The 19,762-nt window shown below is 39.1% G+C and overlaps 1 protein-coding gene across 1 annotated transcript in view; it reads right to left on the reverse strand.

The window, feature by feature from the left end:
* ZC4H2 (zinc finger C4H2-type containing) overlaps window positions 1–19,762 on the reverse strand; it is a 558,331-nt gene that overhangs the window by 296,364 nt on the left and 242,205 nt on the right. The gene's annotated exons all lie outside the window — the stretch shown is intronic.

Consider the following 19,762-nt stretch of genomic DNA (forward strand, 5'->3'; position numbering starts at 1 on the left):
TTCACCAGCTGGAAATCTCTCCAGCCACTGCCATCTCTGCCTGGGCCTCCCTCAGGGCCTGCTGGGCTCACTTTGCCCACTCAGCCTGGCAGGCTGAGTTTGGCTTGCATCCCAGCCTGGATTGCTTGCCTGCTGTGGCTCTGCACTCAGCCCACAGCTAGCCTGGGCATGCTGCAAGTAGGTTCCGACTTGGGCACCTGTATCTATATCAGGGGAACGTGGTGGTGCCCCAAAACTCGAAGATGCCAGCAATCGCGGTGCTTCCAGGGGTGTTACAGCTCTTGCTCTGGGAATCCTGAGGTCTGAGCTTCCACGAGATGTCACAGCTCTTTACTTCCATAGCTCAGCAAGTGGGACCGTGTTACCTCAGTTTTTACTTCCACCGTTCGGCAGTTTCTGGGTTCTTGTTTCATGACCAAGTGGAATAAAGTACATGGACACCAGAGAGTTAGTAACACAGAGCAGAATTTTATTGAGCAACAGAAGGAAAGCTCTCAGCTCTGAGAGGGAACCTGAAAGCAGGCAGTGGTCTTTGAAGCTGAGTCTGGCATTTTTATGGGCTTAGAATGGGGGAATGCCTGCTTATTGGTTTATGGTTGGGCTTTGGGAAAAACCCCATTTTATTTTGTAAAAAGTATCTATCAGAAGGAAATAAACAAGAGAGAGAAGCTAAGACAGGGATAGAAGTTCTCACTCTGATTGTGGACTCTATCCAGAACCGGCAGCATGGATTTCAGGCTTTCAACTCTCTTGGCTTGAAGATTGAATTTCACCAGGGACCTGTTCCTGTCTGCGTTGGAATTTATCTGTTTCCTGTGGCTATCAGCCACCGATGTTTAGCTTTTTTTCATATGTTTCTTGGCCACATGAGTGTTTTATTTTGAGAAGGATTTGTCCATGTTCTTTACCCACTTTTAAATGGGATTGTTTGTTTTGTTCTTTTATATTTGTTTACATTCCTTTTAAAATCTAGATATTAGACTGTTGTCAGATGGACAGATAGCAAAAATTTTCTCTTACTCTATAGGTTGTCTATTCACTGTGGTGATATTTTCTTTTGCTGTGCAGAAGCTCTTTCACTTAAATAGGTCCTATTTGTCGATTTTTCCTTTTTTCCAATTGCTTTTGGCATTTTTATCATGAAATCTTTGCCCATGCCTATTTCCTGAATGGTATTTCCTAGATTTTCTTCTGGGATTTTATAGTTTTGTATTTTACATTTAAGTCTTTACTCCATCTTGAGTTAATTTTTGTATAAGGTGTTAGGAAGGCTTCCAGTTTCAATTTTCTGCATATGGCTAGCCAGTTCTCCCAACACCATTTATTAAATAGGGGTCCGTCTTCCCATTGCTTGTTTTCATCAGATTTGTCATAGATCAGATGGTTGTAGGTGTGTGGTTTTATTTCTGAGTTCTCTATTATCTTCCATTAGTCTATGTGTCTGTTTTTGTACCAGTACCATGTTGTTTTGCTTACTGTAGCCTTGGAGTATAGTTTGATGTTGGGTAGCATGATGTGTCCGACTTTGTTCTTTTTGCTTAGAATTGCTTTGGCTATTTTGGGCTCTTTTGTGGTTCCGTATGAATTTTGAAATAGTTTCTTCTAATTCTGTGAAGAGTATCAATGGTATTTTAATGGGAATAGCATTGGATCTATAAATTACTGTGCACAGTATGGCCATTTTCATAATATCAATTATTCCTGTCCATGAGCATGGAATGTTTTTCCATTTGTTTGTGTCCTCTCTGATTTCTTTAAGCACTGGTTTGTAGTTTGTTTGTTTGTTTGTTTGTTTTGAAGAGGTCCTTCACCTCTCCTGTTAGCTGTATTTCTAGGAAATTGATTTTTTGTAGCATTTGTGAATGGGAGTTCATTTGTGATTTCACTCTCTGCTTGCCTGTTGGTGTGTAGAAATGCTAGCGATTTTTGCACATTCATTTTGTATTCTGAGACTTTGCTGAAGTTGCTTATCAGCTTAAGATGCCTTGGGTCTGAGATGATGGGATTCATTAGATATAGGATTATGTCATCTGCAAACAGAGATAGTTTGACTTCCTGTCTTTATAGTTGAATGCCTTTTTTTTTTTCTCTTGCCTGATTTTCCTGTCCAGAACTTCCAATTCTGTATTGAATATGAGTTGCAAGATGGTCATACTTGTCTTGTGTCCTTTTTTAAGGGGAATGCATTTAGCTTTTGTCCATTCAGTGTGATACTGGCTGTGGGTTTCTCATATATGGCTGTTATTATTTTGAGGAATGTTTCTTTAGTACCTAGTTTATTGAGAGTTTTTAACATGAAGTGATGTTGAGTTTTATTGAGGCCTTTTCTGTATCTATTGAGATAATCATGTGTTTTTTGTTTTTAGTTCTGTTTATCTGATGAATTACATTTGTTGATCAGTGCATGTTGAACCATCCTTGCATACTGGGGATGGAGCCAACTTGATTGTGGAGGATAAGCATTTTGATGTGCTGCGTGATTCAGTTCATCAGCATTTTATTGAGGATTTTTGCATCGATGTTCATCAGGAATGTTGGCCCGAAGTTTTCTTTTATCTCTTTCAGGTTTTGGTATGAGGGTGACGTTAGCCTCATCAAATGCGTTATGGAAGAGTCCCTCCTCAATCTTTTGGAATAGATTCAGTAGAAATGTTACCAGCTCTTCTTTGTACCTCTGAAACAATTTAGTTGTAAATCTGTCTGGACCTTAGCTTTTTTGTTGGTTGGTAGGCTACTTATTACTTTATCAATTTCAGAACTTGTTATTGGTTTATTTAGGGATTCAGTGTTTTTCTCATTCAGTCTTGAGAGGTGCATGTGTCCAGAAATTTATCCATTTCTTCTATACTTTCTATGTTATGTGTATAGAGGTGTTTGTGGTATTCCCTGATGGTTGGTTGTATTTCTGTGGAGTCAGTGATGATATCCCGTTTATCATTTTTGCTTGTGGCTATTTGATTCTTCTCTCTTTTCTTCTTTATTAGTCTAGCTAACATATCTTTTTTTTTTTTTTTCAAAAAACCAGCACCGGATTCAATGAGTTTTGTGAAGTTTTGTTTGTGTCTGCATCTCCTTCTATTCCACTCTGATCTTGGTTATGTTTTGTCTTCTGCTAACTTTGGGGTTTGTTTGCTCTTAATTTTCTAGTTCTTTTAGTTGTAATGTTAGGTTGTTAATTTGAGATTCTATAGCTTTTTAATTTGGGCATTTAGTGATATAAATTTCCCTCTTAACACTGCTTTAAATGTATCTCATTCTGGTACGTTGTCTCTTTGTTCTCATTAGTTTCAGAGAACTTCTTGATGTCTGCCTTAATTTCATTACTTACCCAGGAGTGATTCAGGAGCAGGTTTTTCAATCTTCATGTAGTTGTTTGGTTTTCCATGAATTTCTTCATCTTTAGGTCTAATTTGATTGTGCTGTGGTCTGAAAGAGTTTCTTATGATTTCAGGGTTTTAAAAATTTGCTGAGGAGTGTTTTATTTTTTATTATTGGTATCAATTTTAGATTAAGTGCCATGTGGCAATGAGAAGAATGTGCATTCTGTTGTTTTTGGGTGAAGAGTTCTGTAGATGGGTCTACTTGATCCAGAGGTGAGTTCAGATCCTGAATATCTTTAATTTTCTTTTTCAGTGGTCTAATATTGTTAGTGGGGTGTTTAAGTCTCTCATTATTATTGTGTGTGAGTCTAAGTCTCTTTGTAGGTCTCTAAAACCTTGCTTTATGAATCTTGGTGCTACCATATTGGGTGCATATGTATTTAGGATAGTTAGGTCTTATTTAATTGACCCCATTTACCATTATGTAATGCCCTTCTCTGTCTTTTTTGGTCTGTTGGTTTAAAGTCTGTTTCTTCAGCAACTAGGATTGCAACCCCTGCCCTTTTCTTTTTTCCATTTGCTTGATATTTTTTCCTCCATCCCTTTATTTTGAGTTTATTTGCACATGTGTTTATCTGCACATGTGATGGTTCTTTTGAAGACAGCATACTGATGGGTCTTGACTCTTTATCCAGCTTGTCATTCTATGTTATTTAATTAGGGCATTTCTCCCATTTACATTTAAGGTTAATATTTTTATGTATGAATTTGATCATGTTAAGATGGTAGCTGTTTATTTTGCAGACTTGTTTATGTGGTTTCTTGATAGTGTCACTAGTCTGTGTACTTCAGTGTGTTTCTGTAGTGGTCGATAGCAATTTTTCTTTTTTCTTATTTAGTGCTTTTTTTGGCACTCTTGCAGGCTTGCCTGGTGGTGACAAGTTTTCTTAGCATTTGCTTGTCTTAAGGGGATCTTATTTCTCTTTCACTTGTGAAGCTTAGTTTGGCCCAATATGAATTTCTGGGTTGGAAATTTTTTTCTTTAAGAATGTTGAATATTGGCCCCCAATCTCTTCTTGCTTGCAGGGTTTCCACCGAGAGCTCTGCTGTTATTCTGATGGGTTTCCCTTTGCAGGTGACCTGGCATTTCTCTCACTTCCCTTAACATCTGTTATTTTATTTCAATCTTGAAGAATCTATTAATTATGTGTCTTGGGGTTGATTTTCTTGTGGAGTTTCTGACTGGGGTTCTCTCAATTTCCTAAATTTGAATGTTGGCCCCTCTTGTTAGGTTTGGGAAGTTTTCCTGGATGATATCCTCAAGTATGTTTTCCAAGTTTGTTCCATTCTTCCCATCTCTTTCATGTACCCCAATCAGTGATAGGTTCAGTCTTTTTACATAGTCCCATAATTTTGGTGGTTTAGTTCGTTTTTTGATTTTTTTTCTCTTTTTGTTTTGTCTGTCCAATTTCAGAAAGATAGTCTTCAAGCTCTGAGATTATTTTCTTTGCTTGGTCTATTTTGCTATTGATACTTGTTATGGCATTGTCAATTTCTCATATGTTTTTCAGCTCCATGAGGTCTTTTACATGCCTGTGTAGAGTTGCTATTCTTGTTTTCAGCTCCTGTGTATTTTTCATGATTCTTAGTGTTTTTGCATTGGGCTTGAAGATGCTTCTTTAGCTCGGCAAAGTTTGTTATTACTTACCTTCTGAATCCTACTTCTGTCACTTCAGCCACCTCAGTCTCAGCCCAGTTGTGAGCCCTTACTTGAGAGCTGTTGTGGTCATTTGGAGGATAAGAGGCACTCTGGATCTTTTTATTTTTCAACATTTTTGCACTGATTCTTTTTCATCCCTGTGGACTTATTTATCTTTGGTTTTTGAGACTGCTGACCTGTGAATGGGATATTTGTGGGGGGTTTGTTAATAATGTTTTTGTTGTTGCTTTCATTTGTTTGTTTTTAACAAGCCACTTTCCCATATGGCTCCTGTGTTTTGTAGGGTGATCATTCCAGACCCTAGTTGCATTGGTTTCCCCTTACCTGGTGAAGGATGCTTCTTTCTCTGGGAGCTCTGTCCCAGGGGAGGTACTGACCTGTTGTTGCCCAGACAATCCTGTAGGAGGTGTCTGGAGACCCCTGTTGGGAGTTCTCACCCAGTCAGGAGATACAGGATCAGAGACCCACTTAAAGAAGCAGACTGGCTGGTTTTGGGTAGAGCAGGTATGCTGCATTGGGCGTAACTCTTCCTTGTTCAGACCTGCTGGACTCTCCAGAGCCAGCAGTCTGGAAAGGCTGAGTTGACTGAACTGCAGAGTTGTCAGCCACCCCTCCTCCTGGGGGCTTTTATTTAGGGAGAGATCAAAGTTCTCTTTGTATAACCCTGGCTGGAGTTGCTGAAATTCCCACAGGGAGGCCCTGCCCAGTGAGGAGGGATGGATTGGGGTCCCACTTAAAGAAGCAATCTAGTCATAATTTGGAACATCAGCTCTGCTGCAGTGTGTGTTTGGGGGCAGAGGGGCGACTCCTTCTCATGAGGACCACCTGGACTCCCTAGAGCCAGCAGGCTAGACCTGCTTAGTTGACTGAACCACAAAAATGGCAGCTGCCCCCCTTTCTGGGGGCTTCATCCCTGGAAGAGATCAGAGTTCTGTTTGTATAATCCTGGCTGGAGTTGCTGAAATTCCCACAGGGAGGTCGCCCCTGAGTGAGGAGGAATTGATTGGAGTTCCACTTTAAAAAATAGTCTGGCCATGATCTGGCACAGCAGCTGTGCTGCATTATGTGGGATTTCTCTTCAGGCAGACTGCCTGGACCCCCTAGATCCAGCAGGCTAGAATGGCTGATTCAACCTAACCACAGAAATGGCAGCCATCCTTCTCACCAGAAATTCGTTTGTGTCAGGCAGTCTCCAGCCTGTTGTGTTGGCTGGCTGGAATTCCAATCCAGTGGGTCTTAACTTGTGAGGTGCCATGGAGGTAGGGCCTACAAAACAACACTGCTTGGCTCCGTGCATTAAGCCCTTTTTCCGGTAGAGTATACGGATGGATCTCCTACTTTGCCGGCATTCCTGGGGCGACAGTCAGTAAAACTCCTGGGTTTCTGTGAGCCTGAACTACTGTTCTGCCAAGATTCTGCAAACCTTTTTGGACCCAAGGCCTTGGTGGAGTGGGCTCACGAAGGGATCTCCTTATCCGTGGGTTGCAAAAATTTGTGGAAGAACTGTGGTTTCCCGAGTAAGGTTACACAATCACCACTTTCCTTGGCTATGGGTAGGGGTTACTTTTGGTCGGTGCCACTCCTGGGTGGGCTATCACCCCATCCTGCTTTTTTTCATTCTCTGTGGTTTTAGCCGTTCACCTAGTCAATCCCAGTGCAAGGACCTGGATATTTCAGTTGAAGGTGCTGAATTTACTTGAAGTTTTCATTCTTCTCTGTGAGAGCCACAGACGCCAACTGCTTCTAATTTGCCATTTTGGCTTGTTTCCCCAAGTCAGTAGCATTTCATAAACCAATAGTGAACAGTCAGAAAAAAACAAGAAATTAATTTCATTTACAATAGCTACAAATAAAGTACCCAGAAATAAACGTAATCATAGAAATGAGAGATCTCTATAATGAAAAGTATAAAACAATGAACAAAATTAAAGAGGACACAAAAATGGAAATATTCTGTGTTAATAGATTGGAAGTATCAATGTTGTTTTTAATATGTCCATTGCCATCCAAAGTGATCTACAAATTTAATGCAGTTTCTGTCAAAATACCAGTGACATTTTTTGAAAATATTAAAAGATCCTGAAATTTATATGGAACCACAAGGACCCAAAGTATCCAGACCAATCCTGAGCGAGCAAAAAGAACAAAGCTGGAAGCATCATATTACTTAATTTCAAATTATACTACAAAGGTATAGTAGCCAAAACGACATGGTGCTGTCATAAAAGCATATGCATAGACTTATGGAATAGTTTATGCAAACCCAGAAATAAATCCACACATTTGAAGTCAACTCATTTTTGACAAAGGTTTCAAGAACATATTTGAGAAAGGACCATTTCTTCAATACATGTTTCTGGAAAACCTAGATGTCCACATGCAGAAGAAAGAAAATACTCTCCTGTCTCTTGCCATACATGAAAATCAAGTCACAATGGATAAAAGACTTAAATGTAAAACCAGGAACTATAAAATTTCTAGAAGAAAACATTGGGGAAATTTCCCAGTCTGTTAGTCTGGGCAAAGATGTTTTGAGTAAGAACCAAAAAGCACAGGCAATCACATTATAAATGGAAAATTGGTATCACATCAAGGTATTAAGTTTCTGTGCAGCAATGGAAACAATCAACGAACTGAAGAGATAACACATAGAATTGGAGAAAATATATGCAAACTATACAACTGACAATGGATTAATAACCAGAATATGGAAGAAACTCAAACAACTCAATAGGAAAAACAATAAATGTTCTGTTTTATAAATGGGTGAAAGATCTGAATACACATTTGTCAAAAGAAGACATAGAAATGACCAAGAAGTATATGAAAAATGTTCAACATCACTATTTATCAGAGAAATGCAAATGAAAACCACAATGAGATATTGTCTTACTCCAGTTAGAATGTCTTTTATCAAGAAGACAAAAAAATAATAAGAGATGCTGGTGAGGGTGCAGACAAATAGGGAACTTTGTACATTCTTTGTGGGAATGTAAATTAGTATAGCCACTATGGAAAACAATATAGAAGGTCATCAAAAAACTAAAAGTAGAATTATTATATAATTCAGCAATCCTCAAATGGGAATATATTTAAGAGGATGAAAATCAGTATATTGAAGAGATATCTGCGCTTCCATGTTTATTGCAGCACTATTCACAATATCCAAGATACGGAATCAACCTAAGTGTCTATCAAAGGATAAATGGGTAAAGAAAATGTGGCAAAAATACACAATGGAATATTATTCAGCAATAAAAATAATGAAGGTTTTTTATTTGCAGCAACATAGATGGAATTAGAGGACATTATATTAAACGAAGTTAGCCATGAACAGAAAGTCAGATACTACTTATTGTTGCTCATATGTGGGAGCTAATATAAAATTAAACTCATTGAGATAGAGAGCAGAATAATGCTTACCATAGGCTGGAAAAAGTAGTGGGAAGGAGTTATAAAGAAAAATTTGTTAATGAGTACAAAAATATAGTTAGAGATTAAAAGATCTAGTGCCCAGTAGCACAATAGCATGACTATAGTTAACAATAATTTATTACCTATTTCAAAATAACTAGAAGAGTGGAATGGTACTATTCCTAACACAAATGATATATGTTTAAGATGATAGCTATCACAGTTATCCTGATTTGATCATTATACATTGTATACTTGTATCAAAATATGAAATATACCCCCAAAATATTTATGCCTATTATGTATCTATAAAAGTTAAAAGTTAAAAAAAATGGGGGGCGGAGCAAGATGGCCGAATAGGAACAGCTCCAGTCTCCAAATCCCAGCGCGAGCGACACAGAAGGCCAGTGGTTTCTGCATTATCAACTGAAGTACTGGGTTCATCTCACTAGGGAGTGCCGGACAATCGGTGCTGGTCAGCTGCTGCAGCCCAACCAGCGAGAGCTGAAGCAGGGCGAGAAATCGCCTCACCTGGGAAGCGCAAGGGGAAAGGGAATCCCTTTTCCTAGCCAGGGAAACTAAGACACACAACACCTGGAGAATCGGGTAACTCCCACCCCAATACTGCACTTTAAGCAAACAGGCACACCAGGAGATTATATCCCACACCTGACCAGGAGGGTCCCACGCCCACGGAGCCTCCCTCATTGCTAGCACAGCAGTCTGCGATCTCGCGGCAAGGCAGAATCGAGGTTGGGAGAGGGGTGCCCTCCATTGCTGAGGCTTGAGTAGGTAAACAAAGCCGCTGGGAAGCTCAAACTGGGTGGAGCTCGCAGCAGCTCAAGGAAACCTGCCTGTCTCTGTAGACTCCACCTCCGGGGACAGGGCACAGCTAAACAACAACAAAAGCAGCAGAAACCTCTACAGATGCAAATGACTCTGTCTGGCAGCTTTGAAGAGAGCAGTGGATCTCCCAACACGGAGGTTGAGATCTGAGAAGGGACAGACTGACTGCTCAAGTGGATCCCTGACCCCTGAGTAGCCTAACTGGGAGACATTCCCCACTACGGGAAGTCTGACACCCTACACCTCACAGGGTGGAGTACACCCCTGAGAGGAAGCCTCCAAAGCAAGAATCAGACAGGGACACTCGCTATTCAGCAATATTCTATCTTCTGCAGCCTCTGCTTCTGACACCCAGGCAAACAGGTCTGGAATGGACCTCAAGCAATCTCCAACAGACCTACAGCTGAGGGTCCTGACTGTTAGAAGGAAAACTATCAAACAGGAAGGACACCTACACCAAAACCCCATCAGTACGTCACCATCATCAAACACCAGAGGCAGATAAAACCACAAAGATGGGGAAAAAGCAGGGCAGAAAAGCTGGAAATTCAAGAAATAAGAGCGCATCTCCCCCTGCAAAGGAGCACAGCTCATCGCCAGCAACGGATCAAAGCTTGACGGAGAATGACTTTGGCGAGATGAGAAAAGAAGGCTTCAGTCCATCAAACTTCTCAGAGCTAAAGGAGGAATTATGTACCCAGGGCAAAGAAACTAAAAATCTTGAAAAAAAAGTGGAAGAATTGATGACTAGAGTAATTAATGCAGAGAAGGTCATAAACGAAATGAAAGAGATGAAAACCATGACATGAGAAATACGTGACAAATGCACAAGCTTCAGTAACCGACTCGATCAACTGGAAGAAAGAGTATCAGCGATTGAGGAGCAAATGAACGAAATAAAGCGAGAAGAGAAACCAAAAGAAAAAAGAAGAAAAAGGAATGAACAAAGCCTGCAAGAAGTATGGGATTATGTAAAAAGACCAAATCTACGTCTGATTGGGGTGCCTGAAAGTGAGGGGGTAAATGGAACCAAGTTGGAAAACACTCTTCAGGATATCATCCAGGAGAACTTCCCCGACCTAGTAGGGCAGGCCAACATTCAAATCCAGGAAATACAGAGAATGCCACAAAGATACTCCTCGAGAAGAGCAACTCCAAGACACATAATTGCCAGATTCACCAAAGTTGAAATGAAGGAAAAAATTTTAAGGGCAGCCAGAGAGAAAGGTCGAGTTACCCACAAAGGGAAGCCCATCAGACTAACAGCAGATCTCTCGGCAGAAACTCTCCAAGCCAGAAGAGAGTGGGGGCCAATATTCAACTTCTTAAAGAAAAGAATTTTCAACCCAGAATTTCATATCCAGCCAAACTAAGTTTCATAAGTGAAGGAGAAATAAAATCCTTTACAGATAAGCAAATGCTTAGAGATTTTGTCACCACTAGGCCTGCCTAACAAGAGACCCTGAAGGAAGCACTAAACATGGAAAGGAACAACCGGTACCAGCCATTGCAAAAACATGCCAAAATGTAAAGACCATTTAGGCTAGGAAGAAACTGCATCAGCTAACGAGCAAAATAACCAGTTAATATCATAATGGCAGGATCAAGTTCACACATAACAATCTTAACCTTAAATGTAAATGGACTAAATGTTCCAATTAAAAGACACAGACGGGCAAACTGGATAAAGAGTCAAGACCCATCAGTTTGCTGTATTCAGGAGACCCATCTCACACGCAGAGACATACATAGGCTCAAAATAAAGGGATGGAGGAAGATTTACCAAGCAAATGGAGAACAAAAAAAAGCAGGGGTTGCAATCCTAGTCTCTCCTAAAACAGAGTTTAAACCATCAAAGATCAAAAGAGACAAAGGCCATTACATAATGTGAAGGGATCAATTCAACAGGAAGAGCTAACTATCCTAAATATATATGCACCCAATACAGGAGCGCCCAGATTCATAAAGCAAGTCCTTAGAGACTTACAAAAAGACTTAGACTCCCATACAATAATAATGGGAGACTTCAACACTCCACTGTCAACATTAGACAGATCAACGAGACAGAAAGTTGACAAGGATATCCAGGAATTGAACTCATCTCTGCAGCAAGCAGACCTAATAGACATCTATAGAACTCTCCACCCCAAATCAACAGAATATACATTCTTCTCAGCACCACATCGCACTTATTCCAAAATTGACCACATAATTGGAAGTAAAGCACTCTTCAGAAAATGTACAAGAACAGAAATTATAACAAACTGTCTCTCAGACCACAGTGCAATCAAACTAGAACTCAGGACTAAGAAACTCAATCCAAACCGCTCAACTACATGGAAACTGAACAACCTGCTCCTGAATGACTACTGGGTACATAACGAAATGAAGGCAGAAATAAAGATGTTCTTTGAAACCAATGAGAACAAAGATAGAACATACCAGAATCTCTGGGACACATTTAAAGCAGTGTGTAGAGGGAAATTTATAGCACTAAACGCCCACAAGAGAAAGCAGGAAAGATCTAAAATTGACACTCTAACATCACAATTAAAAGAACTAGAGAAGCAAGAGCAAACACATTCAAAAGCTAGCAGAAGGAAAGAAATAACTAAAATCCGAGCAGAACTGAAGGAGACAGAGACACAAAAAACCCTCCAAAAAATCAATGAATCCAGGAGTTGGTTTCTTGAAAAGGTCAACAAAATTGATAGACCGCTAGCAAGACTAATGAAGAAGAAAAGAGAGAAGAATCAAATAGACGCAATAAAAAATGATAAAGGGGATATCACCACCGACACCACAGAAATACAAACTACCATCAGAGAATACTATAAACACCTCTACGCAAATAAAGTAAAAAATGTAGAAGAAATGGATAATTTCCTGGACACTTACACTCTCCCAAGACTAAACCAGGAAGAAGTTGAATCCCTGAATAGACCAATAGCAGGCTCTGAAATTGAGGCAATAATTAATAGCCTACCAACCAAAAAAAGTCCAGGACCAGGTGGATTCACAGCTGAATTCTACCAGAGGTACAAGGAGGAGCTGGTACCATTCCTTCTGAAACTCTTCAAATCAATAGAAAAAGAGAGAATCCTCCCTAACTCATTTTATGAGGCCAACATCATCCTGATACCAAAGCCTGGCAGAGACACAACAAAAAAAGAGAATTTTAGACCAATATCCCTGATGAACAATGATGCAAAAATCCTCAATAAAATACTGGCAAACCGGATTCAGCAACACATCAAAAAGCTTATCCACCATGATCAAGTGGGCTTCATCCCTGGTTTGCAAGGCTGGTTCAACATTCGCAAATCAATAAACATAATCCAGCATATAAACAGAACCAAAGACAAGAACCACATGATTATCTCAATAGATGCAGAAAAGGCTTTTGACCAAATTCAACAGCCCTTCATGCTAAAAACACTCAATAAATTCGGTATTGATGGAACGTACCTCAAAATAATAAGAGCTATTTATGACAAACCCACAGCCAATATCAGACTGAATGGGCAAAAACTGGAAAAATTCCCTTTGAAAACTGGCACAAGACAGGGATGCCCTCTCTCACCACTCCTATTCAACATAGTGTTGGAAGTTCTGGCTTGGGCAATCAGGCAAGAGAAAGAAATCAAGGGTATTCAGTTAGGAAAAGAAGAAGTCAAATTGTCCCTCTTTGCAGATGACATGATTGTATATTTAGAAAATCCCATTGTCTCAGCCCAAAATCTCCTTAAGCTGATAAACAACTTCAGCAAAGTCTCAGGATACAAAATTAATGTGCAAACATCACAAGCATTCTTATACACCAGTAACAGACAAACAGAGAGCCAAATCATGAATGAACTTCCATTCACAATTGCTTCAAAGAGAATAAAATACCTAGGAATCCAACTTACAAGGGATGTAAAGGACCTCTTCAAGGAGAACTACAAACCACTGCTCAGTGAAATAAAAGAGGACACAAACAAATGGAAGAACATACCATGCTCATGGATAGGAAGAATCAATATCGTGAAAATGGCCATACTGCCCAAGGTAATTTATAGATTCAATGCCATCCCCATCAAGCTACCAATGAGTTTCTTCACAGAATTGGAGAAAACTGCTTTAAAGTTCATATGGAACCAAAAAAGAGCCCGCATCTCCAAGACAATCCTAAGTCAAAAGAACAAAGCTGGAGGCATCACGCTACCTGACTTTAAACTCTACTACAAGGCTACAGTAACCAAAACAGCATGGTACTTGTACCAAAACAGAGATATAGACCAATGGAACAGAACAGAGTCCTCAGAAATAATACCACACATCTACAGTCATCTGACCTTTGACAAACCTGAGAGAAACAAGAAATGGGGAAAGGATTCCCTATTTACTAAATGGTGCTGGGAAAATTGGCTAGCCATAAGTAGAAAGCTGAAACTGGATCCTTTCCTTACTCCTTATACGAAAATTAATTCAAGATGGATTAGAGACTTTAATGTTAGACCTAATACCATAAAAACCCTAGAAGAAAACCTAGGTAGTACCATTCAGGACATAGGCATGGGCAAAGACTTCATGTCTAAAACACCAAAAGCAACGGCAGCAAAAGCTAAAATTGACAAATGGGATCTCATTAAACTAAAGAGCTTCTGCACAGCAAAAGAAACTACCATCAGAGTGAACAGGCAACCTACAGAATGGGAGAAAATTTTTGCAATCTACTCATCTGACCAAGGGGTAATATCCAGAACCTACAAAGAACTCAAACAAATTTACAAGAAAAATCCAAACAGCCCCATCAAAAAGTGGGCAAAGGATATGAACAGACATTTCTCAAAAGAAGACATTCATACGGCCAACAGACACATGAAAAAATGCTCATCATCACTGGCCATCAGAGAAATGCAAATCAAAACCACAATGAGATACCATCTCACACCAGTTAGAATGGCGATCATTAAAATTCAGGAAACAACAGGTGCTAGAAAGGATGTGGAGAAATAGGAACACTTTTACACTGTTGGTGGGATTGTAAACTAGTTCAACCATTATGGAAAATAGTATGGCGATTCCTCAAGGATCTAGAACTAGATGTACCATATGACCCAGCCATCCCATTACTGGGTATATACCCAAAGGATTATAAATCATGCTGCTATAAAGACACATGCACATGTATGTTTATTGCGGCACTATTCACAATAGCAAAGACTTGGAATCAACCCAAATGTCCATCAGTGACAGACTGGATTAAGAAAATGTGGCACATATACACCATGGAATACTATGCAGCCATAAAAAAGGATGAGTTTGTGTCCTTTGTAGGGACATGGATGCAGCTGGAAACCATCATTCTTAGCAAACTATCACAAGAACAGAAAACCAAACACTGCATGTTCTCACTCATAGGTGGGAACTGAACAATGAGATCACTTGGACTCGGGAAGGGGAACATCACACACTGGGGCCTATCATGGGGAGGGGGGTGGGGGGAGGGGGGAGGGATTGCATTGGGAGTTATACCTGATGTAAATGACGAGTTGATGGGTGCTGACGAGTTGATGGGTGCAGCACAGCAACATGGCACAAGTATACATATGTAACAAACCTGCACGTTATGCACATGTACCCTAGAACTTAAAGTATAATAATAATAAAAAATAAAATATAAAAAATATAAAAAAAAGTTAAAAAAAATTTAAAAATCCACATAACGGTAATCAAAGATCACCATTACAGATGTATTAATAATGAAAAAGTTTGAAATATCGTAAGAATTGCCAAAACATAACACAGAAACGTAAAGTGAGCTATGCTCCTGGGAAAATGGATCCAATAGAGTTGCTCATCACAGGGTTGCCACAATTCTTCATTAGTTAAAAAATGCTGGGTGTGGTGGCTCACATCTGTAATCCCAGTACTTTGAGAGGCTGAGGCAGAAGGATTGCTTGAGCTCTGGAGTTTGAGAGCAGCCCGGGTAATATAGTGAGGTTCTGTTTGTACAAGATAAAAAAATAGCCAGGTGTGGTGGTGTGCACCTGTGGTGTGCACCTGTGGTCTTGAGAGGCTGAAGCAGGAGAATTGCTTGAGTCTGGGAAATTGAGGCTGCAGTGAACCATGACTGCACTGCTGCACACTAGACTCCTTGAGAGAACAATACCTTGCCAAAAAAAAAGAAAGAAAAAAACACAAATTATTTAAAGTGCAATAAAGCAAATTATGATGATAAAACAAGGTATGTCTGTATTGTATATTATAGTTTCTAATACTTATTTTGTATGTTTGATTAAGAAATGACAACAAAGCCCAAAATTTTCATGTTTTACCGTGATACCTGATATGGTTACAAAGCTCAGTCTTTAGGATAGCTATCTTAGGGTCTTCGTTTGAAGTTTTTTATCTCTTTACTATTGGTTACAGTTGCCTGAAATATGACATCTTGATAGGTAGAGAAGATTCAGATAATCACAATCAGAAATTATAAGAGGGACATTAAAACTGACCCTCCCCTGAAATACATACAATCATAAGACAATATTATGAACCCCTCTATCTACATAAACTCAACAATCTATAAGAAATGGATAAATTCCTGAACACATACAACCTCCTAAGACTAAACCAGGGAGAAATTGAGTTCCTGAACAGACCAGTAAAAAGTTCTGAAATTGAAGCAGTAAAAAATAGCCTACCAACCAAAAGAAGCCCAGGACCATTCCTACTGAAATTATTCCAAGAAAGTAAGGAGGAGGGATTCCTCCCTAACTCATTCTATGAGGCCAATATCATCCTGACACCAAAATCTGACAGAGATACAGTAACAGAAAAACTGCAGGCCAATATCCTTGATGAACATCATTGCAAAAATCCTGTAAAAAATAACTGGCAAACCGAATCCAGCAGCACATTAAAAAGCTTATTCACCGTGATCAAGTAGGCTTCATTCCTAGAATGCAAGATTGGGTCTACATACGCAAATCAACAAGTCTGGTTCATCATACAAACATAACTAAAGGCAAAAACCACATGATTATCTCAATAGATGCAGAAAAGGCTTTTGATAAAATTCAACATACATTCATGTTAAAAAGAAAAATCTCAATAAATTAAGCGTCAAATGACCATACCTCAAAATAATAAGACCCATGTATGACCAACCCCTAGTCAGCATCATACTCAATGGGCAAAAGCTGCAAGCAGTCCCCTTGAAAACTGGCACAAGACAAGGATGCCCTCTCTCACCACTCCTGTTCAACATAGTATTGGAAGTTCTGGCCAGGGCAGTCAGACAAGAGACATGTATACAAATGTAACAAACCTGCACGCTGTGCACATGTACCCTAGAACTTAAAGTATAATAATAATAAAAAAAAAGAAATAAAGGGTATGCAAACAGGAAGAGAGGAAGTCAAACTATCCCTTTTTGCAGGTGACATGATTCTATATTTAGAAATCTTCATGGCCTTAGCCCAAAAGGTACTTAAGCTGATAAACAACTTTAGCAAAGTCTCAGGATACAAAATTAATGTGCAAAAATCACTAGCATTCCTAAACACCAATAATAGTCAGCCCAAGATCCAAATCATGAACGAACTTCAATTCACAATTGCCACAGAAAGAATGAAATAGGGAGGTGAAAGATCTCTACAGGAGAACCACAAATCACTGCTGAAAGAAATCATAGATGGCACAAAAAAATAGGAAAACGTCTAATGCTCATAGATAGGAAGAATCAATATTGTTACAATGGCTATGCTTCCCAAAGCAATTCATTGATTCAATGCTATTTTTATTAAACCATCATTGACATTCTTCACAGAACTAGAGAAAACTAATTTAAAATTCATATGAAACCAAAAGAGAACCTAAATAGCCAAGGCAATTCTAAGCAAAAAGAACAAAGCTGGAGGCATAATGCTACCTGACTTCAATCTATACTACAATCTATACTACAATGCTACAGCAACCAAAACAGTATGGTGCTGTTACAAAAAAAAAGACATGTAGACCAATGGAATAGAATAGAGAACCCAGAAATAAGATTGCACACCTGCAACTTTTCAATCTTCAACAAACCTGACAAAAGCAATGGGGAAAAGATTCCTTATTCAATAAATAGTGCTGGGGAACTGGCTAGCAATATGCAGAAGATTGAAATTGGACCCCTTCCTTATACCATATACAAAAATTAAGATGGATTAAAGACATAAATGTAAAACCCAAAACTGTAACAACCCTGGAAGACAATCTAGGCAATATCATTCAGAACATACACACGGGCAAACATTTCATGACGAAGACACTAAAAGCAATTGCAACAAAAACAAAAATTGACAAATGGGACCTAGTTAAACTAAAGAGCTTCTGCACAGCAAAATAAACTATCAACAGAGTGAACAGACAACCTACGGAATGGGAGAAAATGTTTCCAAATTATACATTTGACAAAGATCTAATATCCAGCATCTATAAGGAACTTAAACACATTTACAAGCAAATAACAAAGAACCCTATTAAAAAGTGGGCAAAGAACACATGAAAAAAGACGTACTTGTGACCATCAATCATATGAAAAAAAGCTCAACATCACTGATCATTAGAGAAATGCAAATCAAAACCACATTGAAGGCCATGTAACAACAATCAGAATGGCTATTATTAAAAAGTCAAACAATTACAGAGACTGGTGAGGTTGTGGGAAAAAAGGAATGCTTATACAATGTTGGCAGGAGTATAAATTAGTTCTGCAATTCTGGAAGACAGTGTGGTGATTTTTCAAAGACCTAAAGACAGAAATACCATTTGACTTAGCAATTCCATTACTGCGTTATATACCCAAAGGAATATAAATCAGTCTACTATAAAGACAAATGCACATATATGTTCATTGCAGCACTATTTACAATAGCAAAGACGTGGAATCAACCTAAATGCCTCTCAATGGGATACTGGATTAAGAATATGTGGTTCATATTCACAATGGAATACTATGAAGCTGTAAAAAAGAATGAGATAATTTCCCTTGCAGGGAAATGGATGGATTTGGAAGCCATTATTTTCAGCAAACTAATGAAGGAACAGAAAAGCGAACACTGCATGTTCTCACTTATAAGTGAGGGCAGAATTATGAGAACACATGGTTGGGAACAACACAGACTGGGGTCTGTTGCTTGGGTGGAGAGAGAGAGAGAGCATCAGGAAGAATAGCTAATGGATGCTGGGCTCAGTGTCTAGGTGATGGGATGATCTGTGCAGCAAACCTGCATGACATATGTTTACCTATGTAACAAATCTGCACTTGTAGCCTTGAAATTATAATAAAGGTTTTAAAAATGTTTAGTGTACTTTTATTGTTACCTATTTGAAATTGTTAACATGCCTTAAAAACTTACAATAAAAGACAAGCTTGAAAATATGTTTGAAAATTGACAAAATTGTTTTGAAATTCTGTTTGGAAGATCAAATAGGCAAGATTAGCCAAAAAAAAAAAAAAAAAAAAATTTTTTGAGGTGGAGTCTCACTCTGTCACCCAGTCTGGAGTGCAGTGACATGATCTCAGCTCACTGCAACCTCTCAGTTTCAAGCAATTCTCCTGCCTCAGCTTCCTGAGTAGCTGGGACCACAGGCGCACCACCACGCCCAGCTAATTTTTGTATTTAAGTAGAGACGGGATTTCACCATGTTGGCCTGGCTGGTCTCGAACTCCTGACTTCAGGTGACCTTAGCCTCCCAAAGTGCTGGGATTACAGGCCTGAGCCACCACGCCCAGCCAGAACATTTTTTAGAAAGGAATATTTGGGAGAGCTTCCTTCATCAGGTAATAAAGTGACTTTTCAGACTAAAATACTCAAAAAAATGTAGTCTTGGAATAAGAACTGATATATTGCTCAATGGATAGAATATTTAGCCCAGATAGAAACCCTAGCATATTAAATCAGCAAATATTTATTCAGTGCTTACTATGCTGAATTACTGGGTATATACCCAAAGGATTATGTATCATGCTGCTATAAAGACACATGCACACATATGTTTATTGCAGCACTATTCACAATAGCAAAGACTTGGAACCAACCCAAATGTCCATCAATGATAGATTGGATTAAGAAAATGTGGCACGTATACACCATGGAATACTATGCAGCCATAAAAAAGGATGAGTTCATGTCCTTTGCAGGGACATGGATGAAGCTGGAAACCATCATTCTGAGCAAACTATTGCAAGGGCAAAAAACCAAACACCACATGTTCTCACTCATAGGTAGGAATTGAACAATGAGAACACTTGGACATAGGTAGGGGAACATCACACACTGGGGCCTGTTGTGGGGTAGGGGGAGTGGGGAGGGATAGCATTAGGAGATATACATAATGTAAATGACAAAGTTAACGGGTACAGCATACCAAATGGCACATGTATGCATGTGTAAAAAACCTGCACGTTGTGCACATGTACCTTATAACT

This window comes from Macaca thibetana, chromosome X, assembly GCF_024542745.1.
Source record: "Macaca thibetana thibetana isolate TM-01 chromosome X, ASM2454274v1, whole genome shotgun sequence".
Classification (NCBI taxonomy): Eukaryota; Metazoa; Chordata; class Mammalia; order Primates; family Cercopithecidae; genus Macaca; species Macaca thibetana.